The sequence below is a fragment of the Crinia signifera genome, chromosome 5 (assembly GCF_055691185.1).
Source record: "Crinia signifera chromosome 5, ASM5569118v1, whole genome shotgun sequence".
Taxonomy (NCBI): Eukaryota; Metazoa; Chordata; class Amphibia; order Anura; family Myobatrachidae; genus Crinia; species Crinia signifera.
In genome coordinates this window covers 258,368,408-258,376,262 of record NC_139221.1, presented here as the reverse complement: position 1 = coordinate 258,376,262, position 7,855 = coordinate 258,368,408, and positions in this window count along the sequence as shown.

Here is a 7,855-nt window from a genome sequence, read left to right as displayed (position 1 = left end):
CTATATGTGGCCCTAGTGTGCACGTTGACCAAACCACAGGCTTCATAATAGAAGGAGCACCTACTTGATTTTGGAGCCTCCTTTTTATGAGATTTTTTTTTAGGCACCATGTAGGTTTCTAGGCACCATAAGTGCTAAAAGTTAGGAACCTCCCCCACAAGTCACCCCATTTTGCAATCTACACCCCTCAGGGAATTCATCTAGGGGTATAGTGTACATTTCAAACCCCCAGGGGTTTCACCAATTTTGGTACAACTGGGATGTGAAAATGAAAAATTACATTTTTTTACACAAACATGCAGTTCTGGCTCAAAATTTTTCATTTTCACAAGGAATGAAGGAGACAAAGCACCCCAAAATCTGTGCCCCAATTTCTCCCGAGTACGGCAATGCCTCACATGTGACCAAAAAATACCAGTTGGGTGCATGGCAGAACTCAGAAGGGAAGGAGTGATTTTTGGATTTTGCAGCACAGATTTTGGTGGAATGAATGGTGGGTGCTATGTTGCACCAATACAGTGGAACCCCCCCACAAGTCACCCCATTTTGCAAAGTACACCCCTCAGGGAATTCATCTAGGGGTATAGTGTACATTTCAAACCCCCAGGGGTTTCACCAATTTTGGTACAACTGGGATGTGAAAATGGAAAATTACATTTTTTTACACAAACATGCAGTTCTGGCTCAAAATTTTTCATTTTCACAAGGAATGAAGGAGACAAAGCACCCCAAAATCTGTGCCCCAATTTCTCCCGAGTACGGCAATGCCTCACATGTGACCAAAAAATACCAGTTGGGTGCATGGCAGGACTCAGAAGGGAAGGAGTGATTTTTGGATTTTGCAGCAAAGATTTCGGTGGAATGAATGGTGGGTGCTATGTTGCATTAGCAAGACTCCCAAAGCACCAATACAGTGGAACCCCCCCACAAGTCACCCCATTTTGCAAAGTACACCCCTCAGGGAATTCATCTAGGGGTATAGTGTACATTTCAAACCCCCAGGGGTTTCACCAATTTTGGTACAACTGGGATGTGAAAATGGAAAATTACATTTTTTTACACAAACATGCAGTTCTGGCTCAAAATTTTTCATTTTCACAAGGAATGAAGGAGACAATGCACCCCAAAATCTGTGCCCCAATTTCTCCAGAGTACGGCAATGCCTCACATGTGACCAAAAAATACCAGTTGGGTGCATGGCAGGACTTAGAAGGGAAGGAGTGATTTTTAGATTTTGCAGCTCAGATTCTGGTGGTTTTTTGGTGGGTGCTATGTCGCATTAGCAAGACCCCCCAAGCACCAATACAGTGGAACCCCCCCACAAGTCACCCCATTTTGCAAAGTACACCCCTCAGGGAATTCATCTAGGGGTATAGTGTACATTTCAAACCCCCAGGGGTTTCACCAATTTTGGTACAACTGGGATGTGAAAATGGAAAATTACATTTTTTTACACAAACATGCAGTTCTGGCTCAAAATTTTTCATTTTCACAAGGAATGAAGGAGACAAAGCACCCCAAAATCTGTGCCCCAATTTCTCCCGAGTACGGCAATGCCTCACATGTGACCAAAAAATACCAGTTGGGTGCATGGCAGGACTTAGAAGGGAAGGAGTGATTTTTGGATTTTGCAGCTCAGATTCTGGTGGAATTTTGGTGGGTGCTATGTCGCATTAGCAAGACCCCCCAAGCACCAATACAGTGGAACCCCCCCACAAGTGACCCCATTTTGCAAACTACACCCCTCAGGGAATTCATCTAGGGGTATAGTGTACATTTCAAACCCCCAGGGGTTTCACCAATTTTGGTATAACTGGGATGTGAAAATGGAAAATTACATTTTTTTACACAAACATGCAGTTCTGGCTCAAAATTTATCATTTTCACAAGGAATGAAGGAGACAAAGCACCCCAAAATCTGTGCCCCAATTTCTCCCGAGTACGGCAATGCCTCACATGTGACCAAAAAATACCAGTTGGGTGCATGGCAGGACTTAGAAGGGAAGGAGTGATTTTTGGATTTTGCAGCTCAGATTCTGGTGGAATTTTGGTGGGTGCTATGTCGCATTAGCAAGACCCCCCAAGCACCAATACAGTGGAACCCCCCCCACAAGTGACCCCATTTTGCAAACTACACCCCTCAGGGAATTCATCTAGGGGTATAGTGTACATTTCAAACCCCCAGGGGTTTCACCAATTTTGGTATAACTGGGATGTGAAAATGGAAAATTACATTTTTTTACACAAACATGCAGTTCTGGCTCAAAATTTATCATTTTCACAAGGAATGAAGGAGACAAAGCACCCCAAAATCTGTGCCCCAATTTCTCCCGAGTACGGCAATGCCTCACATGTGACCAAAAAATACCAGTTGGGTGCATGGCAGGACTCAGAAGGGAAGGAGTGATTTTTGGATTTTGGAGCACAGATTTTGGTGGAATGAATGGTGGGTGCTATGTTGCATTACCAATACAGTGGAACCCCCCCACAAGTCACCCCATTTTGCAAACTACACCCCTCAGGGAATTCATCTAGGGGTATAGTGTACATTTCAAACCCCCAGGGGTTTCATCAATTTTGGTACAACTGGGCAGTGAAAATGAAAAAAATACATTTTTTTACACAAAAATGTACTTCTGGCTCAAAATTTTTCATTTTCACAAGGAATGAAGGAGACAAAGCACCCCAAAATCTGTGCCCCCATTTCTCCAGAGTACGGCAATGCCTCACATGTGACCAAAAAATTCCAGTTGGGTGCATGGCAGGACTCAGAAGGGAAGGAGTGATTTTTGGATTTTGCAGCAAAGATTTTGGTGGAATGAATGGTGGGTGCTATGTTGCATTACCAATACAGTGGAACCCCCCCACAAGTCACCCCATTTTGCAAACTACACCCCTCAGGGAATTCATCTAGGGGTATAGTGTACATTTCAAACCCCCAGGGGTTTCATCAATTTTGGTACAACTGGGCAGTGAAAATGAAAAAAATACATTTTTTTACACAAAAATGTACTTCTGGCTCAAAATTTTTCATTTTCACAAGGAATGAAGGAGACAAAGCACCCCAAAATCTGTGCCCCCATTTCTCCAGAGTACGGCAATGCCTCACATGTGACCAAAAAATACCAGTTGGGTGCATGGCAGGACTCAGAAGGGAAGGAGTGATTTTTGGATTTTGCAGCTCAGATTCTGGTGGAATGAATGGTGGGTGCTATGTGGCATTAGCAAGACCCCCGAAGCACGGTGAAATGATGAACCTAATAATCCATAGATGTGTGGTATATTTTAAAGCACTCCTTTATACATAGGCCGGGTTTGTCGGGGCAAGTTTCACAGTGGAAAATAGTTTCCTTTCTTATTCCCTTTTTATAACAAACTTTGCACCTTTTTTGTGTCCTGCCCTTTCTTGCAGTGGAGGGGATTTCGTTGGGAAAATGCTGCCCTGGTACAATACGGGGGCCAGTACTAGAAGTACTGGGGCCCTCTGCCTGCTGATTCCCAAATGTTAGGCTCTTTATGACTTCCTCTTGAAAGTGCATAAATGTCCCCCTCTGGCCGGTAGAACGGAATAGCACGTAAGCGTTATACAGTGCCATCTGGATGATATACACGGCCAGCTTCTTGTACCAGATATTTGTTTTCCGCAGGGCACTGTACGGCTTTAGTACCTGATCTGAAAGATCCACTCCGCCCATGTACTTATTGTAATCTAGGATACAATTTGGTTTGGAGGTGTGGGTACTGGTACCTCGTACAGGGATGGAGGTGGTACTGTCTCCATGAATTGTTGTCAGTATAAGGACATCCCTCTTGTCCTTATATTTGACCAACAACATATTTTCGGTGCATATTCCCCTGCTTTCACCCCTTCTCATTACTTGGGCAATGTGCGTTTTGGGGAGGCCTCTTTGGTTCTTGCGCACAGTACCGCAAGCTGCTGTACCTCTTGAACCAAGGGCCTTAAACAGGGGGATGCTGGTGTAAAAGTTATCCACATAGAGGTGATAACCCTTATCCAGGAAGGGGTGCATTAAATCCCAGACAATTTTTCCACTAACACCTACGAGGGAGGGGGGGCATTCTGGTGGTTCAATTCTTGAATCCTTCCCTTCATATACCCTAAACTTGTGGGTGTACCCTGTGGTGCTTTCACACAGCTTATACATTTTTATGCCATACCTTGCCCTCTTACTGGGAAGGTACTGGCGGAATTTAACCCTTCCTTTAAAATGTATAAGGGACTCGTCGATACTAATACATTTATCAGGGATGTATAGCTCTGCAAATTTGGCACTGAAATGATCAATGACCGGCCTGACTTTGAATAGCCTGTCAAAGGTGGGATCATCTCTGGGTGGGCACTGTGCATTATCGGTGTAATGTATAAATTTATGGATTGCCTCAAAACGAGCCCGGGGCATGGCCATACGGTGAAATGGGGTGCTGTACAGAACATCTGTACTCCAATATTGCCTAATTTGTGGCTTTTTTACTATGCCCATATGTAACACCAGACCCCAAAACGTCATCATCTCTACTGCATCTACAGGGGTCCACCTAGCAAATGATGACGTGGGGTTTTGAGCAATAAACTGCTGGGCATATAAATTAGTTTGGTCCACCATTAAATTTATAAAATCATCAGAGAAAAATAATTTGAAAAAGTCAATTTCTCTGAGACCTGTTGAATCAAATTGGATTCCTGGGATGGCCAAAAACTCAGGAACCTGGGGCTCAAAATTGTCTGGTGGTGGGGTCCATACGAGATCAATTATTGGGGGGGGGGTCTCAGCTGCTCTACGGGGGCGTCTTTGAGGGGGTCCCTCATCATCAGAGGAGGAAGAGGAGCTTAAGACAAATCCTTCAAATTCCCCGCTTGCCTCACTGGCTGTGTCAGAGTCAGATGCAAGCATGGCATATGCCTCCTCCACCGAATACATTCTCCTGGATGACTGGGACGACATTTGGGATGACATTTGGGATGCCATTTATATTTTTGTGTTACTGGTAGTGAAATGTTTCAACACGTGTATAGTGTAGGGGGGGGTACAAACTTTATTTCAACCCAGGGGGTATGTAGTGTGTATTGTGTATGTAGTGCAGAAAAAAAAAATACAAAAAAAAAAAAATTGAAGGGTTCAAAAAAAAAAAAATGGAAGGGGTTAAAAAAAAAAAAAATGGAAGGGGTTAAAAAAAAAAAAAATGGAAGGGGTTAAAAAAAAAAAAAAAGGTCCTGCGCCAAAAATTGAGCACAGATGTTGGTCAGTAACGTCCGTCACTGAACAGCGCTCAAAGGCAACAGGAATTTGATCAAAAAAAAAAAAAAATAGATCAACCCTGTGCCGAAAAAGCTGATCAGTGATGTACGTCACTGATCAGTGCACAGTGGCCACAGGACACACACAAAATCACAGTGTGTGTAAAAAAAAAATGTAAAAAAGACCCCACAGCACTCACAAAAAATAAAAAAAGGTGATCAGTGATGCGACACTGATTACCAGTGAGGGGCAGCAGGTGCACAACCTTTGGTGGTACTGACAGGTATATATAAAAAAAAAAAACCTCTGTACCCCCAAAAAGTTGCTGATCACCTCAGATATAGTGATCAGCACAAAAAGGCGGGGGCAGCCGACACAAAATTTAGCACTCTATCACTATCTCTCTCTATCTCTCACTATCTATCACTCTATGACACTGCAGCAGTTATATAAAAAATATATAGCACAATCTGTCACTATCTCTCTATCTCTCTCTCTCTATCTCTCTCTATCTATCTATAGCTCTATCACACTGCAGCAGCACAAAATATAGCACTAGGCCTCTCTATCTCTCTCTATCTCTTTCAGTTATATAAAAAATATATAGCACAATCTGTCACTATCTCTCTCTCTATCTCTCTCTCTCTCTATCTCTCTCTATCACACTGCAGCAGCACAAAATATAGCACTAGGCCTCTATCTCTCTCTATCTCTCTCTATCTCTTTCAGTTATATAAAAAATATATAGCACAATCTGTCACTATCTCTCTCTCTATCTCTCTCTCTCTATCTCTCTCTATCTCTCTATCTATAGCTCTATCACACTGCAGCAGCACAAAATATAGCACTAGGCCTCTCTATCTCTCTCTATCTCTCTCTCTCTAACTCTCTCTAACTCTCTATCTATCTAATAAATCGCAGCAGCACAAGATGCAGCACAAGATGCAGCACAGGATGTCACAAAATGTCACAATATCAATGATCAATGATCAGGTAAGGGTTCTGGTCAGTATAGGCGGCAGGTGGGGCACGGTGACCGCACTGCACGCTTTTCCAGACCGGAATGGCGTCTGCAGTGCAGTCACCGTTAGTTTAAACCCCCCTCCACGGCTGTGATTGGTCCGTCGGTCCGACGGACCAATCACGGCCTTTGGGGGCGGGCGGGGTGAGGTGGGGTGACACCAGTGTCACCCTTACACCCCGCGGTGATTGGTGCTGTACTTTACAGCACCAATCACCTCCGATCCCGTGTCACCGGCGAACGTTATTCGCCGGTGACACAGGAAAACGCTGTGAATGGCTGTTCACACTGAACAGCCAATCACAGCGATCGGCGACGGGGGGGCGGCATCGCAGCCCCCCCTGGGCATGCAGGGACATGTCTGCTGTCAGGGACAGCAGACATCGTCCCTCTGTCACTGCGTCTCTAGACGCAGTGACAGTTTTAAGCCATGACGTATATATACGTCAACGGTCGGGAAGTACTTCCCGGCCATGACGTATATATACGTCAATTGTCGTGAAGGGGTTAATAAGATATGCCACATGACTAGGTTAAGGAAGTCAACATGTCAAAGCCACAGACACAGTGAAAAGAAAAAAAGCAATTAGCATTTATCAATGTTGTGCATGTCAGACAATATAAACAGTTGTCTGATTGGTTACTATTTGTTACATTTGCATACTGTTTATAAATAGACCCCTCTGTCTGTTTAGTTAATGGCCTTTTTATGAACAGAGGGCAAAAAAAAATGAATAACCTTGGTCTTGGACCCTCTGGCTAAGACACATTTCCGTTTTATAGTAAGCCCATGGAGAAAGCTTATTTACTTCAAAGGCCACTTCTTTGATGCAGTATCTTGATACATGTGGTTACAGTCACTTCCTAGGAAAATTTCCACAGTCAGGAAGTACGTGTACTCGCTCACATTTGGCATTCCAGAACAGTGGATTGCATTATCCAAGCAACCGAAACACGCTGAGCATTTTAATTCTTAATTTAATCTGATTGCACACAAGGGTGACTATGGTGAGAAAATTTGTGTTATTTTATCCCCCCCTTGCTCCAGTGACTAAGTCATTCCTCCATTCTAAATTAAATCTATAAGTATACAAAATGTTTTTTTAACATTTAACAAATTTTCAAACCTACAGTATAGAAATCTACTTTGCACATTTCAAAGACTGTCCTCTACGGCACAATGTTTCGACAGAAAAAACGCAAATATCCTTTTCTCCAGCAGTAGTCTATAGAGAGATCACCACTATACACATAAGCAAATAACCAGTTGCACATAGCATCTGAGAAACATATGCGCTAAAGGACATTTATAGATTTTTCACATTACAGAAAGGGGGAAATGTGCACATTGGGGGGAATTCAATTTCCAGCAAATGGGGGAATTGCCATTATGTTAAAAGCTGGCAATGGCAGCTCAATCTGCACCCTATGTCTAGCCTGATTTGCCCCTTTATTGCTCAAAAATGCTCTATATGAGGTTGTGAACCCTTTTGAGCTAAATTCACATTAATTCAGGCTGGCAAATTAATTCACTCACACTTGAATCCCCCCCCCCCCTCTTTTTAGACAGTGTTTG